General features: G+C 49.9%; 1 long non-coding RNA gene across 1 annotated transcript; it reads left to right on the forward strand.

Moving 5' to 3' along the window:
• The first annotated feature begins 723 nt into the window (after positions 1 to 723).
• On the forward strand, positions 724 to 4,943 carry LOC128625836 (uncharacterized). The gene is made up of 3 exons (XR_008389670.1): positions 724 to 1,094; positions 2,212 to 2,311; positions 3,473 to 4,943. It is a non-coding gene; the product is annotated as an uncharacterized LOC128625836 (long non-coding RNA).
• The last annotated feature ends 21,621 nt before the right edge of the window (positions 4,944 to 26,564 follow it).

The following is a 26,564-nucleotide window of genomic DNA, read 5'->3' on the forward strand; positions in this document are numbered from 1 at the left end:
AGCCCCCAACGGCTCCTATTCTGTTACCCCTGCTCCCTCATCTCTGTTCCATCTCATTGAGGGAGCCACGGGAGGGTGTGACAGAGCCCCCGGCTGGACATGCTGCTCCCCCTGCCCCGTGGAGGCGGGGCGGGTGCCGGCCCTCTCAGAGAGAGCCAGTGGCCCAGCCTGGCCTGGGCACCCCGGGCTGACCCTGCACTCCTGAGAGTGCTGGGAAACCATTAGGGGCCCTCATCCAGTCTGGGGGGGGCAGTATGGGGTTACACATCAGAGGCCATGGAATAGTCCCCAAGTCTGTGACAGGAAGCCAGTGAGCATCCAAGCAGACGGGATACCTGGTGGCTTAGCAAAGGATGCAGAGCTGATGGCTCAGGCCATGTCAGGCCAGGCTTTCTCCTGGATGTCACCCGAGTCCCTAAAAAGGAGCTCCTGATGCCCGGGCCTGACCCTGCCGCACTCCCTACATGGTCCCACCTGCTGAAGTTATGGGGTCCTGGGGAAAGAGGACAAAAATCTCAAGTTAACCAAGATTAAAGGTCCTCAAAACAGAAATTAAGCTCTGGAAAAAACAAAGAAGCTATGGTCCCATCACAGCTGAGTTTAAGAGCTGAGATTGGTGCCGGCCTTGGCAGTGTGGGCAAGCCCCGCCAGTTTGGAGGTGGAGCAAAGAACGCTGGTGGAGGGGGTCAGAGCGGGCTCCAGTTCCAGTAACCGTTGCTGGATGGTTCAGAGGGAAAGGCCTGCAGATGCGGCGGCACGAGAGTGAGCTCTCAGAGTGAAAACAAGACTGTGGTGTGTGGGGTTGTCGGAGGGTGACTCAACACCGCTGTCACACCAGAGCTGAAGACAGACTTTCGGGACCAGAAGGAATTCAACAGGATGTTCAGTCACAACTTCACAGGGGTTTCTCATCACGACTCCTCCCAAGGACAGCAAAGAAGGCCCCCGGCCCACGTCCGTGACGTGGAACCTTCTTGATGCCCTCTGTGCGTCAGACAGGCACTGTGCCAGACCTGCAGACACAATGATGACTTGAGTGTTCCTCCCAGCCAGGGGCCCTGGCTGCCTGGTGGTGCAGGTAGAAATCCGAACAGGTAATGATGTTCCTGTAGCTTCGGGGGCAAGGACTGTCACCATGCTACTGTCCCTGCCACCTCATGCCTCTGCCACCAGCCCTGAGGGGCAGGACCAGTGTTTGCTGGCTCAGCCTGGGCCCTCCTTTGCAATAACAAATCTGGTCACAGGATAAGCAGAGAGAACCCTTAAAGGACCAGGTGATCTGTGCAGAGAGACGCTGGGGGTGGGCAATGGAAGCCCTGCAGACCTAGCTGCGGGGAGGAGGGGGAGGCCACTGGGCTTGAGAAAGGGGCTGAAAGAGAATGAGTTCAGGGAGCAGCTGCCTTCTGTATGGAGTGTATTTCAAGACAGAATTCTGGGAGAGGGTGTCAGTTACTGGCTGTGCTTTAAGAATGCACTCCCATTGGTTAATAAAGTTACGTAGGTTTCAGGGGTACGATTCTATAACATGTCCTCCGAACACTGTACTGTGTGTTCACCACCCCAAGTCAAGTCTCCTTCTGTCACCATTTGTCCCCCTTTACCTCCCCCTACCTCCCCTACTGGCTTTCCCTCTTGCAATCACTCTCTATAATTTTATTCACCGATGTCACCCCAAACATTTTTTCTTTTTTTTATTGTATCTCCATGAGATGATGCGTGTTAACAAAACCAATAGATGAATCACACCATCCCGCTGTATACCTTAAGTTTATACAGCGAAGCATATGTCAATGATTTCCTAATAAAACTGGAAAAACATAAAATTTTTTTTAAAAATCTGCTAAACTCTCTTCCAGAATGGCTACAGCACTTTCCATTCCCACAAGTCTGATGTGAGGACTTTACTTTCCCCACTTTCTTTCTTTTTTTTCCTGTTAAACTTCACTTTTTGTTTTATTTATTTATTTATTATTTTTTAATTGTTGTCAGAGTACAGTTTTCTGACTTTACTCTCATCCCAGCCCCCCAGCCCCCCCCACCTCCCTCCCATTTCTAGACCCCCTTGTTTTTGTCCATGTGTCCTTTATACTTGTTCCTGTAAACCCTTCCCCTTTTCCCCTGAAATTCCCTCCCTTCTCCTCTCTGGTCACTGTCGGCCTGTTCTCTATTTCTTTGGTTATATTTTGCTTGTTTGTTTGTTTTGTTGTTTAGGTTCCTGTTAAAGGTGAGATCAGACGGTATTTGTCTTTCACCACCTGGCTTATTTTACTCGGCATAATGCTTTCCAGTTCCATCCATGCTGTTGCAAAAGGTAGGAGCTCCTTCTTTCTTTCTTCAGCATAGAATTCCATTGTGTAAATGTACCATAGTTTTTCGATCCATTCATTTACTGATGGGCACCTAGGTTGCCTCCAACTCTTGGCTATTGTAAATTGTGCTACTATGAACATTGGGGTGTATAGGTTCTTTTGGATTGGTGTCTCAGGGTTCTTAGGATATACTACTAGCAGTGGAATTGCCGTGTCAAAAGGCAGATCCATTTTTAGTTTTCTTAGAAAATTCCATACTGTTTTCCATAGTAGTTATACCAGTCTGCAATCCCACCAACAGTGAACTAGGGTCCCCTTTTCCCCACAACCTCTCCAACATTTGTTGTTTGTTGCTTTGTTTGTGATGGCCATTCTGACTGGTGTGAAGTGGTATCTCATTGTGGTTTTAATTTGTATCTCTCTGATAGCTAGCGATACTGAGCATCTTTTCATGTGTCTCTGGATCCTCTGTATGTCCTCCTTGGAGAAGTGTCTGTTCAAGTCCTTTTCCCATTTTTTAATTGGGTTGCTTGTTTTCTTAGAGTGGGGTCATTTGAGGTCTTTATATATTTTAGAGATTAAACCTTTGTCTGACATGTCCTTGGCAAATATGTTTTCCCATATGGTTGGTTCTCTTTTTATTTTAATACTGTTTTCTTTAGCCATGCAGAAGCTTTTTATTTTGATGAGATCCCATTTGTTTATTCTTTCCTTTATGTCCCTTGCTCTAGGGGACATATCAGTGAAAATGTTGCTTCATGAAATATCTGAGATTTTCCTGCCTATGTTCTCCTGTAGGACTTCAAAGGCATCACACTTATATTGAAGTCTTTTATCCACCTTGAGTTTATTTTTGTGTGTGGTATAAGTTGGTGCTCAAGTTTCATTTCTTTGCATGTAGCTGTCTAGTTCTCCCAACACCATTTGTTGAAGAGGCTATCTTTACTCCATTTTATGTTGCTGCCCCCTTTGTTGAATATTAACTGACTGTAGAGATTTGGGTTTATTTCTGGGCTCTTCATTCTGTTCCATTGGTCTATATGTCGGTTCTTACGCCAGTACCAGGCTGTTTTGACTACAGCGACCTTGTAATACAGTTTGGTATCAGGTCAAACATTTTTTTAAAAAACAGCATGTAATCTCAAAAGACTCCATTTCCTCAGAAAACCAATGACATGGGAAGAAAGAGAAGAGGACACTTTTACAGAACGCGACATGTGTCTTCTTTTGGGTCCTGGCCTGGTTCCACCCACCCAGCTCTAAAAGGACGCTTTGGAGACAGCCAGGGACAGGATCATGGCCTGGGCGGCAGACGGCATCAAAGGTTGACTCCCACACCTGTCAGCTAGGACGACGGCGCGGTGGACGCATTAAAAGGTGTCCTGAGCAGAAGTGATGCACCTTGCTCACAGTGTGATCGGGCTGAGGTGCCACGAGGGCAGCGGGGGTGGACGTGGGAAAGAAACCCCTGCAGGAAGGCAAGCTGCCGTTGGCTGTAGCATCTGGGCATGGGGTCCGCAAGGGGCAGGACAAGCCCCTGCTCATCCAGGTCCCACACCTGGCAGAGAGGGAAGCACACAGGACCCTTGGGGACCTCCTGAGCCACTCAGGACCACGGCAGGAGGGTGCTTAGAGAGGGTTTTTAGGACAATACCGACACTCTCCAAGACAAAGTAAAAAAGCAGGACATCTTAGTCACATGAAACTCTAGGAAATCCCCAAAAGTAAGTAAGAATTACAGATTTGTGCCGAACTGTGCTTGGCCTGACCTAATGTCGATTTTCCCAAGTCGGACTCTGGTGGATTCCGCTTTTCAACAGCTCTACCACCTGGGCCACGGCGCAGACTGGCACTCTCCCCATTTCCCACACGTACAGTCCAGAGAGGTCCATTAGCTGTCACCCTGGAGCACCTGCCTGGCAGCCATCAGCTGTGCTGGCCGCCTCTCTTGGCATGGACCACCTACTGGTCATGGGGCATTTTACTGAGGTTCATTCTCAGTGTTTTGCGACTGCGAATGGAAAAATACAAGCCCCAAAACCAGTGGTAGGAAATGGCCTTGACAGGGGTGAGGCAAGGACGGAAACGGTTGCTGAAGCAGCGACCTCAAACCTCAGTGAGCTGTGCCTTGAATGTAAGGCAGAGTAAAGATTATCGTGAGCATGAATTTTCACTTAGAGCTGGTGCATGATCTTTGTAATAATAATTTTAACCTTCAAAATAGTCCACTAAGTGGGCTTACTGAACCATTCTCCAACTGTAGATCATTTAAATAATTGTCCTTCTTTTGAGGATTATTCTTGGAAAATATATTTGCTAAAGGGGAATCACTGCATCAAAGGGCGTTCATGTTTTGATGGTCCTTGACAAACTGCTAGATATCCCTTCCGCAGCCCCAGCTGGCCACCATGTACCCAATCCTCCTGCCTACATCAGTGGTTCTCAAAGTGCTGTCCAGGCACCCCTGAAGGATTCCTGGGCTGCTTTTGGGAAATCCACAAGGTCAAAACTATTCCAGTGACACTGCGACATTCTCTTCCATACACACCCTCTCAGGCGTGTAGAGTTTCCCAGAGGAAGGAAAGGTCAGCCCTTTTCATTAAACCAGATATCAGAGAGATTCGCAAACCTGTAAAAATAATGCCTCTCTTTTCACTATTTTTTTTTTGTTTTGGAAAATATATTTGGCATAAAAATTGCATTTACATAAGTATTTTAAGAGTTCGTTTCAGTTTCTAACATAGTAGATGCTGATAGATATTATCTACACAACTAAAAGACTTGGGGTCCTTATAATTTTTAATGTCAATTTTAGTATAAAGAGGCCTTGAACCCCTGGCCTGGATGAGATGTGGCAGAGAGCGGGGGCAGCTGAGGGCAACTCATTGGGATCAACACCTACCAGCCTGTCTTCCAGGCAAGGCCCCTGGGACAACTTGCAAAGTCATTCTGCATTTTTTTTCTCTCTTTTTCCCTGCTTTTCTTTCTTCTACTCTTCCCTTCCCCTTCTTCCTAGCATTTCTTTTGTTTTTCTCCTTTCCTCTCCCCCAACTCCAACTCTCATAACGAAATTTGCACATATAACAACACCTTCCCTTCTTCACATGAATTGACATGTTTTCATATCTGAACAGCAACATTGTGACAATTCAAATAGGCTTTTTGTTATTACTCATCCCGTTCGAAAGAGACAATGTGCCTATCTTTAAAACGCATCTTCTTCACCGGTAATCAAGGAACTGAAAATGAAAATGAGACTTTTTTTCATATCAAAATGGCAGAGATTTATTACATGGCGATTCAGGAATCTAAAAAGATGGACATGCAGTTTCTAGAAGGCAGGTTGGCAACACTGATCAAGCATTAAATACAGCCTCCCCGTGACCAGAAAAATGGGAACTGCTGACTCCTCTCCGTGCCTGTTGCCACTTGGAATTGCCTGGGATCCTGAGAATTGAGAATGAGAAGGAATTTTTCCCCCTTTCTTTTGGCCCAGAGAAGATTAATCAGGGGAGGGAGAGGGTTACTGGATTTTAGGTAGAAGTGACAAGGTCAAAGGCAAATCTTCCAGTGGGCAGCTGGCCAGAACCTGCGGAGAGGGGAGAATCCTAGGGGGCCCATAGCTTGAGTGCCCAGAACCGACAAGTCTGGCAACCACTATGAGTGTTCTCTGTGCTGGACGGCCCTCCTGTCACCCCCACGCCTTCAGTAACATAACAACTAAGAGGTACAGGCTGCTCCTAATTATTAGACCCAAAGTCAGCTGGAGTCCCGCCACCCTTGAGCTCTAGACAGGATTGGCTCATCTGGACCTCGAGGTCCAGAGACCTCGAGGAGCTAGAGAAAGACAAAGCCACCTGGATGTCTTGTTCCATGGACTGAGGCCAGCCAGACCCCTCCCAAGTTCTCTGTGAGCTTCCAGAGCAGGGCTGGCTGGCATCTCCACGGCCCCCTCTGGCTGCCAGGCCCACCTGCTTCTTCCCAGAGTTCCTTCAGGACCGCCTGCCCGCAGACAGCCGTGAGTGTCCTGGGCATTTCTGAGGCTGGGGGGCTGCAGGGAGACGAGAGGATTTCTATCACAGAATCACAGGCCTCAGCTTGTCAGCCAGGCATCTCCACGGCTCGAATGGCCCATGGCCACCCTGTCCCTAGGATCAGCCTCGGGTCAGCCCCACAGGGACCCCAGCCTCTGCCTGGCAGGGTCCTCTCACCCCATTGCTTTCCGGACTCCTCTCTGCCTGCTCCCCCCTTACCTCCCACGGAGCACTTGAAGCCTCTGGGTTGTGGTCCAAGTTCATGCCGACACCCACACACCCTAACTATTGTCCAGAGGTTTCCCTGACTCCAAGGACTTCTGGTGCCCGTTGTTACCAAGATGTCTTCACCCTGTTTCAACTGGACCTCAGAACATTAGGGTAAGGCCTGGGGCCACACTTGGGGTGCAGTGTGCAAGGAGAATGTGCACCCCAGAGAAGCCAGTTCTGAGGTGGCTTGAGGTAAGGAAGGAAAGACACTGGCAAAGGTGACCAGCAGCCCCCAGGATGGTTTTGTCGATCTTGGAATGTTCCTTGGGGGTTCCGGGATGGGCAGGACAAGGGCTCCATCATGGATGCCCACATACTAACCCCAGATTGTACAAGCATGCTAAATTACATGGCGGGGGAACTAAAGTTACAAATGGAATCAGTGTTGCTGATCTGCTACCCTAAAAACAGGGACACTTCCCTGGTAAAGCCAGAGTAATCACAAGAGTGATGAAGAGGGAGGCAGAAGGGAAAGCCGGAGAGCTGCCATGTAAGAGGGACCCAACCCACCACTGCCGGCTTTGAAGATGAAGGAAGGGGCCATGAGCCAAGGGCTGTGGGCAGAGCAGGCTCTGGAAGCTGGAAAAGGCCCCGAAGCAGGTTCTTCTCTGGAACCTCCAGGAGGAATGCAGCCCTGGCGACATCTGGATTTGAGCCCAGCAAGACCTGTGTTGGACTTGTAACCGACAGATCGTCAGACAATACATTTGTGTTGTTTTAAGCCACTGAATATGCAGGCATTTGTTACAGAAGCCACAGGAAACTAACGATGCTTCACAGACACTATCAGAGGAAGATAACCTGGCAGGGTCTGCACATCCTGTGTCGCCGGCAGTGCAATGAGGTCATTGAATGTCACCATCAGCCAGGAGGCCTCAGGGGCTGGAAACAGCCAGTGTATGCAGACTGTGAGCGTGGTGAGTATGAATCTACTGTCCACCAGAAAGAGAAAGCTGGTGGTCCCCCAGGTCTCCCGGAACCACCAGCCCTTGGGGATTCCCAGGGCTGTCCTAGTTTTTAGAGGCTCAGAGATCTGAGGGGTGGATCTTCCGGAGCAAACTCACGTTAGCCAAGCTCATTCCGAGAACCACAGCTCCCAAGGCTGGTGGCCCACCAGCTTCTAATCAGAAGGACCTTATCTCACTTGAGCCAAGATACCCAGGCAGCCAAATGGTAACCAGAAGCAAGTTCCATGGCTCAAGTGTTTCACAGACCCACTGCTGTGTTCACAAAAGCTTCCCCTAGTGCCAGGGTATAGCCCATATTGCCAGTGAGTGAGTCGGATGGTTCTTTTCCAGTGTTTGCCCATAACCAAGCCCCTGCTCTGGCCAGGGAGCCCCTATGTTTCCTGGAGGGCACTTGGTTTAACTCTCTTACCATCCATTACATGTTGATTTTAAAGTTTAGCTTTCCAACAAAGACCTTATCTTTCAGGCAAAGCTTAGCTTCCAGGAAAAGACCTTATCTCCCATCTTTCCACGTCATGGGCAGAAGCCTCCGCGTGGCTTATCCTTACACATCAGGGCGTGGCTGCCGCTGTGGGTAGCTAGCCTTTGGGAGGGAGGCAGGCTGTGGACCAGTCTCCCTCCCAGCAGCTGCGGAGACCCGGCACCTCTTTCCCAGGTTGCACCTAGTCTGTCAGTTTGGAAGCCTCTCTGGCTCGAAGGCCAGCTGCCCCCTTTCCACTTTCCTCTTAAAGCCTGTAAACCTCAGATTCCCTGTCACTTCTGGGGCTCTGACGTCCTTTCAGCTTCCCCACAGCAAGACAACCCTGAGATTTCCCATCTTTCACTACCTTTCACTACCCATCTTTCACTACCTTGTGGCTGCAGGACTTGGGTAAGGGACTTACTCCTGTGAGCCTCATTCTTCCACACACAGGGATTTGCAGGGCACCAATTAGGAGCCAAGCGGTGACCTAGCACAGCTGCTAGAAACAGGGCGGCAAACAAAACACAGAAAATCCTCGCCCTTCAGGAGCTTACATTCCAGGGAGGAGACAGACAATGAACAAACGACTGACATGTGTAGGCCCACTGGTGACAAGGACCGAGGAGAAAATCCAGGCAGGGAAGGGAGACCGGGAGTGACAAGGACAAGGTGCCGAAATACAGTAGCCGAAACAGGCCACCGGGAGAATGCGGGCCGAGACCTGGAGAAGATGACTTCAATTCCCTATTTGTAATGTGGGGGTAATAATAATCGAATCTACCTCATCAAATTGTTGTCAGAATTAGTAAGTTAACACATACAAAACACTTAGATTACTGTCTGGTCCATTGCAAGTGCTTAATATTAGCTGTTATGATCATTACTTTAATGAATGGTTTTTGAAGGCTTTCATGTTTTTCAAGCATTCAGTTTACTTTATGTTGAGCATTCAGGGACGGCAAATGTGGCATGCATGCCACCATGTGCCTTCACAAAATCTTAAGAGACATCACTAATCAATTACTGCATTCTTCCTCCCTCAGCCACGAATCCTTCTTCACATCGTCCTATAGGCAGCCCACATCAAACAACTAGAAATGGCAGGTGAAAAGAAATGTACGTGCCAGCCCTTGGTGCAATGGCATTTAGGGACAATTCAAGTGTAGACAATGAATACGAAGTGTACGGCATATCAGATGTAGACCAGAGGCAGGCTTGGTAGACCAGATGTCCATGAAGGAGCCATACAGGAAGGATTATGCCAGAGTCTTTGAGCCAGAGGTTCTCACAGTCTCCCCAAGCGGCTATCCCAATGCTTAGGCCAGTGGAAACATTCTGTCCTGCCATTCATTCATGGGGTTTTATGCCTAAACTTATAGAAAAATTGAGTCAATTAAATGGATACTTTTTATTCTTTATAATATTCTTTGTTAAACCATTTGAAAGTAAGTCGCAAACAGAAGATCACTTTCACCCCTAAATTCCTCACGTGCATCTGCGAAGAGAAGGACTTTCCTTTACATAACCACCATACTGTCTTTGCATGACAGAAATTTTACCCGATAAAACCATCCAACAGCCCATACTCAGACTGCCATAATTGCCCCCAAGGTGTCTTCAGTCCCTCAGAAAAAAGTCCTGCCCGCCATGCAGTCAAGTTTCACACATTGTGTTTGACTGTTTAACATATTTTTACCCAGAGTTGCCCTCACCTCTTTGTCTTTCATGACGCTGACATTTTTTTAGGAGTCTCATGGGCTCTTTTTCATCTCTATTTGCTTAATTACTTCCACATGATGCAATTCAGATTAATCTTTTTTGGGGGGGTAAGAATACTACTGAAAGAATATTTTGTCCTTCCTAATACATCACATCAGAAGGCACATAATGTTCATTTGCCTCATTACTTACAAACCGAATTTTGATCAGTTATGTGATGCCTGGCAGACCTCTCCCGTGTAATTAGTACCTGGTCTGCAAAGTGACACTTGGGTGCTGTGGGACTGTCCTACACCCAGCAACCTTCCACCCACGGCTTCCGCATCCATCGATGACACTGACTGAGTCACTTATTTGGGGGATCTTTGCAAAATGGCAGCTACCCAACTCTATCATTCCTTGTCTACTGATTAGCTAGCATTTGTCTGTGAGAGAAAGGCTGGCACTGGGGTTTTAACTGCCATAAACCACATAGAAAACAGACACAGGATGACATCTTGTCCACAGAGACACAAGGCTTAAAACCTCCCCTCTGGAATGACAGTGGTAACACCAGGGATGTGACTCCGCCTCCTTCTCCGCCTCCTCCTTTCCCTTCAGCTGCTGCCTTGACTTTGCTCCCAGCTCTGGGGCAAGTGCTCACGTACATGAGATACTGAATTCCTCCCAAAGTCCCTGGCAGGTAGATATTAGTAGAAACTGAAAGGCAGAGAAGCCACTTGCCAAGGTCATCCAGTAAGTGACCGATTTGAACCCAGACACATTTGATGGAAAAGCTATGCTCCTGCCCAGGCCTGCTCCTAAACTGCTGCGATGGTCCCTTTTTATAACAAACAGGACAATCACAGCAATTGCAGTTGATTTTGTTCATCCCTAGAGACCTCATCATCCTTCCCCCTGGGGTGTTAGCACTGCTACTACAAAAGGCCAAGGGAATTGTACCAAAATAGTGTCTAAGGGACAGAGGGTCATTTCTATCTTCCTCTTCATACTTATCTGCATTTCCCAAGGTTTCTACCATGAACACACACTAATGTTTTGGGCAAATGTAAAGCTATCAGATCCAGAAAGGGTCTTCCTAGGGGTTGTCCGTGCCGTTTAGAGCCAGAACGGGGGCACATGGCTCACAGGATGGACACGCAGGCCCGTACCTGGGCTTGTGCGCCAGTGAATGGCCATTCAGTGGTTATGCAATACATGCTACACCAGACCAACCAGGGGGAAGCATCTAGTTCAACTAACAGTCCCTGTCCCCAGAGGTCTAATCACAGACTGGCTTTGTGCAAGACTGCGGGCTACTGTCAAGGACAGAGAAATCTGGGACTCGGACCTCAAATTATTTACAAAATAACAGCAAGACAAAGAAACACAAGAGGCAATTTTTGAGAAAGATGGGATAAGAAATGCTAGGCGGTGGAGTAAGGGGAGTGACCCACCAAGGCCAAACCCAGAAGAGGCTCTTGAGGCCTCGAGAAATGGATTCGGGGAAAGTCAGAATCACAAACCGGAGAGTCATTGCTCTGGGAGATTTTATAAGATTCTGGGTTTTTGTAGCTTTCCCACGTTTCTCACTTTTTTGTTACTCCACGTCTTCTTCCTACAATCTCTTCAGCAGAGAAAAACAATGCCTTGACAAAGGGCGAGGGTTGGGAGGAGAATTGGTAAGGAGGCTGAACAGCAGTACAGAACTATGTCTAATTCTGAGTAACAAAAAGCTGCCATAAGACAGCTCACACAAAAAGGGTTTGGAAGTCCTTCCTTCCACCCTCCCAAGAAAAAATGCTGAGCAATCTGAAAATCAGCAACGTTCCTTAGATCCATGGGAGAACTGAGGTCACAGGGCATATGATCACCCCAAATTCTGGAGAGACAGGAAAAGCAGAGAATCGCAACTTACCAGAGCGGAAGCCGCCACTGGAGCCGGCAACGTGCAGAAGCAGCTAATGGGCCAGATGAGGTGCCTCGGCCTGAGTGTGTGCCGCCTGAGTCGGGGTTTTCTTAAATCCTGGGCTTCCAGCCCCACACTTTCCTGGGGTTTACCTCCAGGAGCCCCACCAGAATGTCACTGTGAAGCTGGGGGGGGGGGGTGGAATCCACTTGCTTCAAGGAAGGGGAGGAGAAAGGGAACCATTTACAAATATGCTCAGAGGAAATGTAACCATTTTGAAAGCCCAGAGCATTCTGTCCCTAACAAAGCCCTGCCAGGGAGGGACACTGCGTTACCCAGAGCCTTATCTGCCCCGTGGGAAGGACGACAAGACAGCTCCAGCCCAGGGAAGAAAAAGAAAGGACAAGAAATGTTCCCGAAGGTCTGGCCCAGGGTCTCAGGCCCACTGAGATTTAATCACAAGATTATAGAACTTCCCCTCCCCATTCCCTTACAGTATTTGTTTCTGATGCTGCTGTAACAAAGTACCACACAGTGGGTGCTTAATCGACAGCAATGTATGCCTTCACAGTGCTGGAGGCTGAAACCAAAGTCGGAGTGTTGGAGGCCATGGACTCTGAAGGCGTTAGGGAAGGCTCCTTCCTCGCCCCTTCCTCGCTCCTGCTCTTTGCGGGCGTTCCTTGGCTTGTAGCTGCATCTCTCCAATCTCTCTGTCCTCACAGGGCCATCCTCCCGTGTGCGCTCCGTGTGTCCTCTCCTCTTTTTACAAGGACACCTGTCCTTGGATTTAGCATTCACCCTGGTGCAGTATGACCTTGTTAACACAACTAATCATATCTGCAGAGATCCTATTTCCAAGTACAGTCATGTTCTGAGGTTGTGAGTGGACGTGACTTGTTGGGGGACATGATGTAACCCAGCACACTTACCACCACATCAACACACTCCAGTGTGATAAAAATAAATTGCAACCGAGACAGCTGCTAGACGCAGACTCTAGTTCAGGTGCAGTTCCTAGGGAAACCCAAAAACAACCGAGGGGAAAAAATAACAGGCTGAAGTCTCTGGTACCGACAGTCACAGCAAACATTAAACACAGCCCAGATGCCAATTGGACTAACATAAAGTCTCAACTGATTAGCGCAGGTTCTATTATCACATGTATTATATCCAGGCTTCACCAGAAACTCACAAGGCATGCTACAGGGCAACGAAATATTCAGCCTGGAGAGACCAAGCCCTCATCATGACTAGATTCAGACACAAGAGACATTTGGAAACTATCAGACAGGGAATTTGACAAAGTTATAATACACTGAGCGTTCTGGTAGAAAGATTAGACGCATACAGGTGAGACAGATAACAAAAGCAGAAAGGTGGAAACTCTAAAGAAGGAACAAAAAGAAATGCTACAAATCCAGGCAAAGAGAAGAGAGAATGGAAAAATGGGACAGACTAAGAAGAAAAAGGACAATTACAAAAGGTATTATGTGTATGTCATGGGCATATCAGAGGAGGAGAAAGAAAGGAGAATATTTGAAAGAATAATGGCTGAGCATTTCCCAGAATTAATGACAGATCCCAAACCACAGATCTAGGAGGAACAGAGAACGGGCAAGATAAACACCAAATAATTGGCACGTAGGCCTACCATCCTCAAAGTGCAAAACACAAGACGTAAGAAAATCTGGAGGAAAAAAGTCAGGGGTTGGGGGCAGAGGGACAGAATCTTACCTAAGAGGAACAAGAATAAGAATGGCATTAAATTTTTTTTTGTCAGAAACCATGCAAACAAGTAGAGAGTAAAGTGTTGAAAGAAAAAAACCCACCAACCTAGAATCATGTGTGCAGTGAAACTGACCTTCAAAGACAAGACGAAACAGACTCTCCCAGACAAACAAAACCAGAGGAACTATATGCCTTGCAAGAGGTGTTAAAGGGAGTTTTTCAGAAAGAAGGAAAATCATGTATCTCAGAAACTTAGACTTGTATAAAAAAAAGAAGAGAGAGAAAGAATAAATGAAGATAAAATAGGTTTTAGTTTTTATTTTAAACTGATCTCATAGGTAGCTGTTCAAAGTAATAGTAGCAGCAATGTACTGGTGGTGATAGCTTATGGACCAGTGTCATGAATGATGATCGTAGTGAACTCTGCTTGGCTGCCAGCCCTGCAAAATGACCACAATTAAATCCATCAACCAGCCATAAGGAAAATTGCCTTGGATTTTCCCCATGTAAACTCCGTGGGCAGTGCCTTGATTTTGTCAGGGGTCCATGGGGGACTTGAAGGTGAGGGATGGAGAAAGACTCGGATTCGAGCCCTGGCTGGTGTGGCTTCAGTGGATTGAGAGCTGACCTATGAACTGAAAGGTCGCCAGTTCAATTCCAAGTCAGGGCACATGCCTGGGTTGTGGGCCAGGACCCCAGATGGGGGTGTGCAAGAGGCAACGGATCGATGTATCTCTTGCACATCGACGTTTCCCTGTCTTTCTCTCTCCATTCCCTTCTCTCTGAAAATAAATAAATGCAATCTTTTTTAAAAAACTGATTTAATTCTTGGCCATGGTGGGAACCAAGATTCTTCAGAGTGGCTTAAAATTTTTTTGTATTTTTGGGTGTTCTTCTATGTAGGTAGTGGTCTGGTCAATCTTACTGTCACCGTTCTCAGGCTTTGATTCACTGGGATCCCAGGCCCAGGGTGAGGTCTTCATGCCTCTAAGCCCTTGCACAGCACAGAAAGGTGCCTGGCTGAAAAATTCCCCTAGCGAAGCTGGTTGCAGAAAGGGTTCTTCCCCTCATTCATGTGGTTTTCTCGAGAGGCCTGAGTGCCCCAGGCCCAGGCCAGGTTACCTTCACCACAAACTCAGTTGTTGCTTCACAGCAAGTCCTAGAGGTGGCCTGTTGCATCATTTCACACCCCTCCCCCAAAGATTATTACCTGTTTTTCTGAATTCCCACAGTGTAGTGGCTGTATGTGGAAAGAGTTGGTTTCTTTCGGTTCTTCTTTTTTTGCAGACGTTCACTCACATTGTGCTCTGTCTGTACCACCAGGATGCTCCTCTGAGAACCGATGGCCCTTGCTTCCTGGGTCCACACAGCCTGGATGGCTCAACTCTGCCTCTGACGTTCCTTCTCAGGGGCCGAGGCAGCAGCCCTCTGAGCAGCTCGAATCTTTCCTTTGAGTGTGCTTTTGCTTTGCGTGCTAAAGAAACTTCCTCTTGCTCTGAAGCCCTTGGCTCTGAATTCTTTCTCTGCTGAACTCAAGAAACGAGAGCCCACATTGCTGGTAATGCTTTGACTAAGACAAGGGTTTGTCACAGAAGCTGCCTCTGTCCTGGCAACATTTCATACTGCTCCACTGTCACGGCCATTTCTCCAATACCCATCCCCAAAGCCACCGATACCCCAAGAGACGCAGGAGAACTGGAGGCCAGACAGGAGAGAGGGGCCCGCAGTGTGACCTTTGCCGTCATCCGGACCTTTGTCCTATTGCCTGCCATTGCTTTCAGAATCTGGAGGTCATGCCGACCCCATAAAGACCCAGTTATCCCCGATGCTCAGCATCGAGGGTAACACAGGGTCCTCCCAGATGCTCGGCGTCAAGTGATTAGACAAAAAGCGACACTGAGTGAACCGCATGTGAAGACAGGATGCTCTAAAATGGGAAAACGTCCAGGATAACACGAGAGAGAGGAAATAGCCTGGATTTGTAGAAGAAAGAAGAGAAAATGAGAGTGTGCGTCTGTTTTATTCTCGTGAAAAGAAGAGCAGGAAGTACAACAAAAGCTACTGCAAAGGGTTAATATGGGGGCGAGCGGGGACAGCGTAGAAGGGATAGGAACGATGGGGGCGCCTTTCATAGACCCCATATATTCTTTCACCTCTGAGCCACAGAAATGTGTCACGTATTCTCAAACAAAATTTGAGAAGGGTGGCTGGAGACAGCCCTGGAATAAAGTGGAAGCAGAGATGAAACAAGCTGACTTTACACTCTGTCACACTGATACCAGAAGCACACAGGGCGGGAAGGTGGCCTGAGAACTGTGAGTGGGCATCCCCAACGGGCTCTGTGCACAGAACAGAAAGGGCCGCGAAACGCAGGGCTGGGCAAAACGTGTAAGAGAGAAAGATGCTAGTGATGAGTTCAAGGAAAACCCTATAACGTTAAATTTAAGGCAGAAATGCCAGTTTGAACTCACGGGTTTTTTTTTTTTAAGGGAGTTTTCTGATTCTGTTCACTGGTGGGCTGTAAGCACCGACGCCCCCGTAGCGTGGGGCGCAGGTCAGGCTAAGTTCGCGTTTTGTTTTTGTATCCATGTGTCGTTCACCACTAAGGGAACCAGGACTCCGTGGAGAAATGGTTAGCTCTAGGTCCGGGGCTGAGCACGTACAGCGTGAGCCTGGAGCTTCCTGCCGGGCCAGGAGCAAAAAGGTTCGCGCAGGCACAAGCCGTGCTGTCAAAGGGGCTCCGGGAGCTGCCCCACGTGGGGTGACGGGAACTTCAAAAAATTGATGACAACACTTATTAGGTCGTGATACATGTTTTCAAATCCATGAGTCCACAGTGATTTTTAGGGAAAAAACATGGGGGGTGGTGGAAATCCTTACAGAAAATGCCAGCGAGTAAAATGTGGACGGAATAAAGGAAGGAGAAGCCGCCCTTGCAGCCCCGTTGTGGTACTTGATCCAGGCCAGGTCTCACGGACGGTCACTCAGACTATGGGGTCAGCCAGATGCCACGATCACAGGAGGACCCCACAAATGACTTACCTACCAGTGACAAAGGAGAGCGTGGAGAGAGGCTTGGTGATCGGGCTCAGCGTCGCCAGCCTGACATCACCGGCCCCTGAGAAGGGGCAGTGAGAAGTGCCCAACAGCACACGGGTGCGCCCCCGCCCGAAGTCCTGAACCTGAGTCTGATCACGAGTAAATGACCAGGTCAACCCTGCGTGTGGTACGTGCTGCAAGACAGCTGGCCTGGACTCTTCCAAAAAAGCCAGTGTCACAGAAACAAACACATAGCACTCACAACAACCAAAGGGTAAGAGACTGTTGTAGATTAAGAGAGACAAAACCAAGTATCATGCAGGGACCTCAATTGCATCCCTGATGGGAGAAACTGTGACTGTGCAAGACATTTGGGGACACATGGAGATTTGCACACAGAGGGCATCCTGGATGTGCTATGTCATGATAATGCTGCTGTGGTTTTGTTGGGGAGCATCCTTATTAGAAGATGCTGAGATATTTGCAAGTGAAGTGTCAAAATGTCAGACTCACTTTTAAATTGTTTAACAAAAGGAAAGTATGTAAAATAGGGAGAGGAAGAGAAGAACAGAAAGCAAAATGTAGCCAACTCGTACCAGTTAGAGAATCGGTGGGGAGGTATGGGGGTGTCCATTTTTCTCCTCCACCAACTTTTCTGTCGCCTTGACAATTACAGAATTAGACGTGGGGCTGAGAGGCCTTGCCAGGGCCCAGTGTCGGCGACAGAGCATGCTGCCAGGACCAGATCTGGCGGCCACCCACCAGCGGGGTTTAGAATGACTCCCTCAGTAACACCAGCGTCACCTCCTCTTAAGAGAACATTGCACGATCTCCCAACAAACCCCACTCAGCAACTGGTGAAAACCTCCCACTTACACACCCACTGGAAAAGTCTGATGGGTGAGAAACACACTTGGCAGACCCCTGACAGGCAGAGAGGAAGAGTCCCCCACCACCCCAAACTCAAGGTCCTGGGGCCAGTGAGGACAAGGGCTGGTCCCAGCCTTGTGCTCAGGTGGTGGGGGGAGTGGGGGAGAGCTGGGCCCACCTACCATACCAGGGTTTCTAGGTTCTTATCCCAGATACTTGGGGCTATTCCTAAGCAGACTTCTGGCTCCACTGGGGAGTAATGGGACGAAGCCCCTCCTCCAGGCCCTCTTTCCCAGAGCTGGCTGGACCCGATAAAGCATGACTGACCCTAATTGTTTCTTGAGCCTCTATTCTCAGGACTAGAAAATTACTGGAAGTGCCCTGAGGGCCCAGAAGCTCCAGGAATTTACAAAAAGGGACATGCCAGACGTCAGCGACTCAGACCCTGCAGCCAAAGACCACATGGAAACAAGCCGAAGCCTTTACAAGACCGATGACCCCTCCCCCATCACCTAATCAAAGTGCAAAGTCCCCACCCCACAGGGCTGGCGTGTCTTCTGCTCTGTGCACTTGCTTCTCCTTGTGAATTCTTTCCCAGCCCCCTCACAGGGAAGCTTCTATTTCTCCTCAGGGCCATCCGGGCTCAAATTTGCATTTGTTCCTTCATTGGCTCATTTAGTCAATTATTTGGCAAGCATTGCTTGGGCACCTGGTGCTGTTTGGGGCCCTGGGGTCACCTCGATGAACAAGCAGCCACGCTATTGGCCTTCCCAGAGTTCACAGGCAAATCACAACCTGTGACAAGTGCCACAAAGGGATGGTGCCAACAGAGCGAGGTGCCGACGGAGCTGGTTGTGGGAGGAACTGCTATGGTGACGGGCAGGGAATACAAGTGACAGGCTCTACGGATAAGGTGGGTGTTGGGGGGTAAAAGGAAGGGTGAGGAAAGATGCTTCCAGGATTCTGGCTCGTGTAATTGCAGCCAGGGGGGTCCAGCCTGTTGGAAGAAGTCTTGGGTCACACATTAAATACATTGTGACACGTAATCATAAAAAAAGTCGTAATGTTTTAAGTAAATTTACAATTTTGGGTTGGGCCACATTTATAGCCATCCTGGGTGGCATGTGGCCTGTGGGCAGTGGGTTGGACACCGCTGCTGGGTGGTGGCCCTCCCTGGGACATCCTGGAGGAGGCCTGCAGTGGAGGGGGGTGGCAGACATCATGTAGGCCACTGCGCGATAGCCAGGCACACAAGAGACAGCCCTGGGCCGGGCTATGGTCTGTCGGTTGTCACGCGTGGCCAGAGCCTGCCCTTGCTCCTCCAGAAACCCCCGCCACTCCCAGGAAGGTACACGGAGACAGTCTGCAGTCTCATGCACGCTCCTTACGTTTTGTTCCCCTTTGTTCTCAGAAGCGCATTCTGAGCAGCGCACCTCCCACATCCCAGGTGACAAGCCCCCTCCAGCTTGCTGTCTGGGAGGGTGCCCTTCCTTTCCCCCTGAAAGCAAGAGTGGGGCGTGTGGAGGAGGGAGACAGCTCCGGGCAGGCGTGCAGTTTCTTTCTCACACTCTGTCTCTCTCTCCCTCACACACAGTCACACGGTTATGAGCACTATTCTGTCTCTCAGGATTCACTACCCAAGAGTGCCCAGTTCTGGAGGCTGTAGGTCATTTTATTTGCCTAAATTGGGCAAAGGGAGAACCCAGTACCTGCACTCGAGAATGGAACCCTTCTTTGCTACACTGCTTCCCCCAACCTCCACCACCCACCAACTCCTAAAAAAAAGAAAGAAAGAAAGAAATTCTTGGGGCCAGTGCATTTTACAAAGAACAAGAAAAGGGGACAAGGCCCCACTTCCAGGTGGGTGTGGAGCCAAACAGGGCAAAGCAGGGCATGTGTGGAAAAGTCCTCAGAGCGCACACTCTCTGGAGGAGCAGGGGCCATGGGTGAGGCGTGGATTCATTTCCTGGGGCTCCTGCAACAAGTATCCACAAACTCAGTGGCTCAAAACCACAGGAGCACGTTCTCACCACTCTGAGGTCCAGCTGTCTAAGACCAAGGCGTCGGGTCAGGGGCAGACTCTGCGCCTCGTGTCTACAGCTTCTGGCGGCTCCAGGGGTTCCCTGGCTCCTGGCTGCGCCGCTCCAGGCACAGCCTCAGTCTTCACACGGCTTCTCCTCTGTCGTCTGTGCATCTCCATTACACACTCTTGACATTGGATTTAGGGCCCACTGAGACGATGACCCCACAGTCTCTTCACCCTTAGATCCTCAACTCTGTCTGCAAAGACCTTCTTTTCAAATAAGGTTGCATTCACTGGTCCCATGCATCATAATGTGGACCTTTGGGTGGGGGGGGCCCCCCATTCAACCCCCTACAAGACGAGATGTTCACGGAAGGAACATGGGGGTGAGAGGCAGTGGTTAAGTTTTCTTTCTTTCTGACTTGACCTTGGGGTGCTTTGTGGTGAGGGCCACTCATTCTGGAACTGTGCTGAGAAACCCATCGCTCGTTCAGGCTCCCACCATTTTTTGAGAACACAGAGGCATTCTGGGAAATGCCAGTGGGCCCCAAGCCCCTTCCCAGGGAGTCAAATGATAGACCCTCTTCAGGCTCCATTTCCAAGGCCCTTGATTTGAGGCCTTTGTCAGCCACCCAGGCCCCAGCTGTCTCGCCCTCTGTCAGACCCCGTGGCTCTGGGCACTGATCTCGTCTGAACCCCTGACAAGCACCTGCTGGTGGCCCACACTGTGTGCTGAACCCCAGGCTCCTGAGCACACTGGCTCAGCCATGAACCCTCCTGAGCACACTGGCTCGGCCATGAACCCATGACCTTGGCATGCTCGCCTTGGCATTGTGTGAACTCCCAGATTTATTGGGGTGGAGGAGCTGTGGGTGGGAAGTCCAAACGTCAGTGTAAGAAGCTAAAGAATCCTTCTGGCAAGAACCACGCTCAAGAATTCCTTTAAACCGCTGATGGCCAGACCTTGAAGCTCAAGAGCAAAAATCAGCTTGTTGCCTTGTGCAGTAGGTAGGGTCTCCTTGACCCTGAGGCAGACCTAGTTTGAAAATGGGGGTGGGGAGAGAGAAGAGGGAAGTATGTTAACAAGATTTTTCTCCTTTATTTCTTCATCTCTAGATTTTAGAGTCGGCTTTCCTAAGTTACAGGTACGTGTGTGGCCACTCATTATTCTTCTCATGAATGATTCACCCTCACTACAAAGGCCTCGATAGCAGAGAGAGATCTCCCCCAATCCCACCTGTGAATGGGCCAGGGAGCCGCCTGTGCATGGCCAGACAGAGCGGGGGCTGGATGAGGGCCTGAGGGGAGGAGGGGAGGCAGGGAGTGATGCCCACATCCATGGGTCTCTGGGCTCCGGATTACCCTACGGTATTTTCCCAGAGATCGTTCCCACCAAGAGAAATTCTGGGGTGAGCTGTCAGAGGGGGCTTTCTCAGTTCATTGTCCAGGCCCAGTGCCTTCTCGCTGAGCCAAATATCCATCCAAAGTCATGACAAGGACAGACAAAGGCCCACACCATCTAGTTCTTGAGTCTCGGGTGGCAGCCATGTATGGAGAGTCACTGTGCCCAGGGCCTGGTAGATGCTCATTAAGTGTTGACTGTCTCAGAGAATGCTCAGGGCTGCTGACTTCAGCCAGGGCCCTGGGGCTCCCTGTACTAGTCGGAATTCTCCAGACGAGCAGAACCAAAGAGACGAGTATACACAGAGAGGTTTATTTTGAGGAATTATCTCACCTGATTCTGCAGGTTGGCAAGTCCAAAACCTGCAGGGCAGGCCAGAGACCCAGGGAAGAGCTGATGCCGCAGCTGGAGTCCAAAGACAGTCTGCTGAGAGGATTCCCCTTCCCTCCAGGGAGGTCAGTCTTTTTCTTAAGGCCTTCACCTGATGGGGTGAGGCCCACCCACACGGTGGAGGACAAGCTGCCTTACTCAAAGTCTACTCATTTAAATGTAAAGCCATTCAAAAGCTGCCTCCGTAGGAACACCTGGGGTACTATTTGACCAAATATCTGTCTGGGCCCAGCAGCCGAGCCAAACTGACCCAGAAAACTGAGCATCGGTCTCCCCCCACCTCTGCTCCAACGAAGTGCTCTGGGCCTCCCTCTCATTGTCTCTGCCATCCCCATCCAGGGCGGGCTGACCCTGAAGTTCTAACCTGCCCTGTTCTACCCACAGAGGCCCCGGGGACTGAGGACTTGAACTACTTTCTTGACCATTCCACTTCCCACCAGGTAGATTCCATCATTTTGGCAGCTCCCTGAATTACATACCCCCCCAAGAGACCCTATAAATGTGATCAAGGGCTGTTGGCTGTGCTCAGAGGGTCCGAGTGGCCTCCCTGCCCCTCCTCCTGCTCCTCCCTCCCCTGCGGCCAGCCTGCACCAGGCAGAGGCAAGCCCTAGAGAGAAGCCCATCACCTTGCTTTATTTTCTAGAGCTTAACACCAGGTGAAGTTATATTATTGTTCTACCTGTTTGGTGTTTGTGTCTCTCCTACCAAAATATAAGCTCCAGGAGGACAGGGACTTCACCTCCAGGACCTAGACCCAGCGCCTGGCACAGAGAAGGGCTCTGGGTATTAGTTCACCGGATGAAAAACACTTACTGAACTCCTCCTGTGTTCAGCACGCGCTGCACCAAGGCGTGCGCACAAGCTAGTCAGCAATGCAGTTTCTGAGCATCTCCGCACACAGGCCCAGTATCCTCATTTCTCCCTCCTTGGCAGCTAGACCTTCCCCTCCCTGAGGACAGGAACCGTCCTCCCTCCTCCCTCCTGGAGTCTGCCCACAGGTGAGTGCGCCAGGGAGTCCCGTTCAGTCCCCGGAGGGACGCGAGCTACATCAATGGGGAGATGCCTGCAGTCTAGTTAGAGGAAAGAAACCAGCACACGCAGAAGGACTTCGCAGAGAAAAGGGGCCCGGGGTGCGCTCTGGAGGTCGAGCTCCAACTTTGCACCCAGCTCCTGCTCCTTGGCCCTGCCCTAGGGGCTCCCTAGGACCACCTGGATCCGAGAGGAGCTACTACTGCTTCCCTCTCCCCAGGTGCTGCGATCCTGGCATTCCGGACTCACAGCCCGGCAGCGCCACCTGGTGGTCGACCAGCACGGGCATCTCGGCCAGGAGCCTGGGCCCAGGTGTGAGGGCTGCTTTCCTTACTACTTGTTGGGGAAATGACACCTTTAACTGATCCCCTTACACAGGACTTTGGTTGGTTCCCTTTATTATTTCAAAAGTCCATAGTCAATAACTATTGTGGCTCAGATGGGTACTTGACTTACTGGTGTAAGGTCTGTAGATGTCTAATCACCATGTGGTACAGCTGAAACTAATACATATCATGTCCTGTGTTGATATATTATGCATGTTACAATGTTTATAATGCACAGTGTATATGTATTAATATTACACATACTATACAAGAGTATTATAAACACACAGGTAAGCAGAAGAAAAATTCCTGTATCTGCTTGCCAGGTAAAATACAGGACACCTAGTTAAATTCGGATTTCAGATAAACCACAAATAATTGCATGGGATGTGTCTTGTTCTAAAAAATTACTCACAGTTCACCTTAAATTCAAATGTAACTGGTTTTTACTTTCTAAATCTGGCAAATCTATACCTACAACCTAGATACACTCTAGTTAACATACTGAAGTATATTCACACAACTTCTTTTTTAAAAATATTTTATTTATTCATTTTTCATTTACTTTTAGAGAGAGGGAAAGGGAGGTAGAAAGAGACAGAAATATTAGTGGTCGGCTGTCTCTAGCACACCCCCAAGTGGGGACCCGGCCGGCAACCCAGGCATGTGCCCGGACTGGGAATCAAACCTGTGACCTTTTGGTTCGAAGACTGGCACAAAATCCACTGAGCCACACCAGCCAAGTACACAGCTTCTTAAAAATTATCCTGATATGTACATTTTTACCAAAAAAGAAGGAGCGGGCTCTCTAAGGTAGACTGTTTTGCAACCCAATTTTCTCCAGTTAACACCTCCCATGAACACTTACCTTTCCATGGCATCGAGTGTTCGCTTACCACCCCGTTTTCCATGTGGACACGGAGCCAGACTTCTAGACATCTGCAGGCCATCATGGTTTCCTAGTCCCCTGTGCTTCTTTGTTTTATGAGCACAAATGGCCCTGATTTCTGTCTGCTTCCCAGCACCTCCCCAGCGGCTCCCTGTCCTCTACCCTCCATTCTCGGGCCTGTAGCACAAGAAACAGGTGCGGGTCTGAATTCCGCAACGCCAGAGCGCGGCAAGCGCGATGGATCCGGCCGGGGAATCAGACTGTGGGGTCGAATGCCTTCCCCGGTGCTCCTGACGCGGTATAGCTGCAGGGCCTTGGCCGCGGCCTGGAACTGCTCAGCCGCAGCCTCCTTGACAGCAACACGGGGCTGGCGGTCTTGATGTTGTGAGGATTCCTCTTTTGCCCACTAGATGGCAACCTCTGCGTCGCCAAAAACTTCCCCGCCTGTCGCAGCTCCCTTTCGTCCTCGGAGCATAGATATGGACTCAGTGTTTGGACTTACCAGGCAAAATAAATGTTGACTAAATGACGATGCTTTCACACCAGAAGAAGGAGTGTGACTGTCCCCTTGGGGGACATCATGAGGCACCTTTAGGATCCGTTCAAAGGTAAACTAAGGCATATCAAAAGTTTAAGAGTTCATTTGAGCAAAAATCAACCCGAATTGGGTAGCCCCAAACCTGAAGGGAGTAGGAGCCCTCAGCCAAGAGAAAGACACAGGGAAGGTGCTGAAGCAGAGAAAGGAAAATACAGGCTCTGGCAGGAGACTTGCTTGAGTGTGGTTGGTAGGGCACGTGAATGTCTCACTCGAGATGGACAGCCATTTGGACATTTCACCTAGAATGTCTCACTGTGCTTGAGTGTGATCATTTTATGTAACAGAATTACATGCTTATGATTTGGGAATAAAAGCTCTGGTAAATTTAAAGGGGGCGTTATTTGTGCCGGACCCCTGTATTTAACTGACTATAGCTTCAGGCGGACACGGCTGTTGTGATTGGTCATCTTTACCATTTTGATTCTGTGACCCTGGGGCACTGGCAGGCTCGGACTGGGGCTCGCGCACATGGGCCTCCACGGCCTTACGGCCACCTCAGTCTGATGGCTCCTCGTCTAATTAACGTCCCAGATCTGACATGTGTCCCCGCCACACACTCCCGAGCAGCCAGACTGGCCCACCTACCCTCGCCCACAGAAACACAGTCCCCACACTTCCCACTCGCTCGGTGCAGCCCACAATGCCATGCTCCTTCTGCCGCAGGGAAGGCGAGTCCCCACTGTTCTGGGAGCCAGGGTGGGATGGGGGGAAGGGCGGGCTTCAGGTCACACTTGAACCCTTGCTCTGCCACTTCCTGGCTAGATGACCCTGGGTGGTTTCTTCTGGCTGTAAACCAGCAGCTTCAAACAACACGAATTTGTTCTCTTACAGTTCTGTAGGTTGGAAACACAACACGGCTCTCCCCAGGCTCAGGGCGGTGTGCTGGCTGAGCTGTGCTCTTTTCTGAAGCCTCGAGGGGAAAACCCATTTCCCCTGCAGACTGAATGTGTCCCCCCAAATTCACCTGCTTGTTGACACCTAATCCCACTGTGAAGTAGGCCCTTTGAGAGGTGATTCAGTCAGGAAGGTGGAGCTCTCATGAATGGGATTAGTGCCCTTACAGAAGAGACCTCGGAAAGTCCCTTGTCCCTTCCACCATTCGAAGACACAGGAAGGACACGGCTGTCTGAGATCCAGGAAGCAGGCCCTCGCCAGTGCCTTGATCTTGGACTTCCCAGACTTTGAACTGTGAGAACTGTTTTGTTTTGTTGGGTTTTCCTGGGGGGTCTTTCCTGGCACTTTGACAGGCCCCTGGTGCCCTGTGAGGTAATAGGAAATATCTATTGGCCTCTGCCCACGGTTCCTGGCACCTAAAACCTTTGTGATTTCCTGAGTGAGAAAGACACTGGGAGCGTCTTTTGTTCTGTATTTGTCTTTGACCCTGGTTCCTGACACACAGCTCCTAAAACCCCTGGAATTTCCTGGGTGATAGAAGTGTCTTTTGTTCTCATGAGGCCACCCTGGGTGGGCGGAGGTGCTCCTGGAAGAGGGCTGGTCACCAGAAAGACCAAAAGATGACAAGAGGCTTAGAATTTTTAGCTCCACCCCCACCCTGTAGAGAGGGGCTGGCAATGGAGTTAATCATCGGTCGCACCTGCAGGAGGAAGCTTCCGTGAACACCCCTTCCGGTTGGTGAGCTCAGGTGCAGGTAGAGTGGTGCACCCAGAGAGACCCCGAAGCTCCGAGCCCCGGTGCACACACCCTCCCTTACTCTTCTTTTCCACCTGCTTGTTTGTTCACCTGTATTTTGTGTCATATGCTTTTAAAGTAAACTGGTAAACAGCAAGTAAACTGTCTTCCTGAGTTCTATGAGCCACTCTAGCAAATTAATCAAACTGGCAGAGGGGGTCCTGGGGACCTCCAGATGGGTCAGAACCACAGGTGGACTTGTGACCGGGGCATGGGGGGTCTTGTGGGACTGAGCCTTTAACCTGTGGGACCTGACACTTTCTCCAGGCAGGTAGTGTTGGGACTGAGTTAAACTGTGGGACGTCCAGGAGTGTCAGCAGTGACGTGTCAGTAGTAAGGGAGCGACCCAGGACGGGAAGACCGGGTTTTCAAAAGCATGCCCGTACGTAGAAAGGGAAACTGAGGGACACCCCCCACCCCTGCAGCCTCCTGCAGCCCCGTCTGTTTACAACAGCCTGGGACTCTGGCTCCAGATCGCCCTCCCAGAGGGCAGGGGGGGACCCTGGGGAGGCCCTGGCTCCCAGACTGCAGCCATCTAGAATCAGCCTCTGTGGTCCTCCCGACTGGTCACATGTTCCAGGTGCTGTGAGCATCCGGACCCACTGCCTTTTAAATGCCCTGGTTCCACGAAAATCTGTTTTACTTGGAGATGTAGGCATAAAAGTCCAACCACAGGCCAAAAGGTCTTGACACCAAGGACATACAAAGTGGTAGAGAAACCAAACACACCGACATTACACCAGCACCAGAAGCAACTTCCCTATCTACGTTGGAACATTTCCAAGGAACAGAGAGAGCACAGAGACTCTTAGTGGCAACAGGACCCAGAGGTAGGGTGCAGGGGGGCTATTGTGACATGCTCCAGGGAAGGGCAGCTTTACCCTTGGCTAAGGAAGGCCCAGCCCAGAGGTGCAAGGGAGCGGGGCGGAC

Source organism: Artibeus jamaicensis, unplaced genomic scaffold (genome assembly GCF_021234435.1).
Source record: "Artibeus jamaicensis isolate MK-2021 breed Jamaican fruit bat unplaced genomic scaffold, CSHL_Jam_final contig_944, whole genome shotgun sequence".
Classification (NCBI taxonomy): domain Eukaryota; kingdom Metazoa; phylum Chordata; class Mammalia; order Chiroptera; family Phyllostomidae; genus Artibeus; species Artibeus jamaicensis.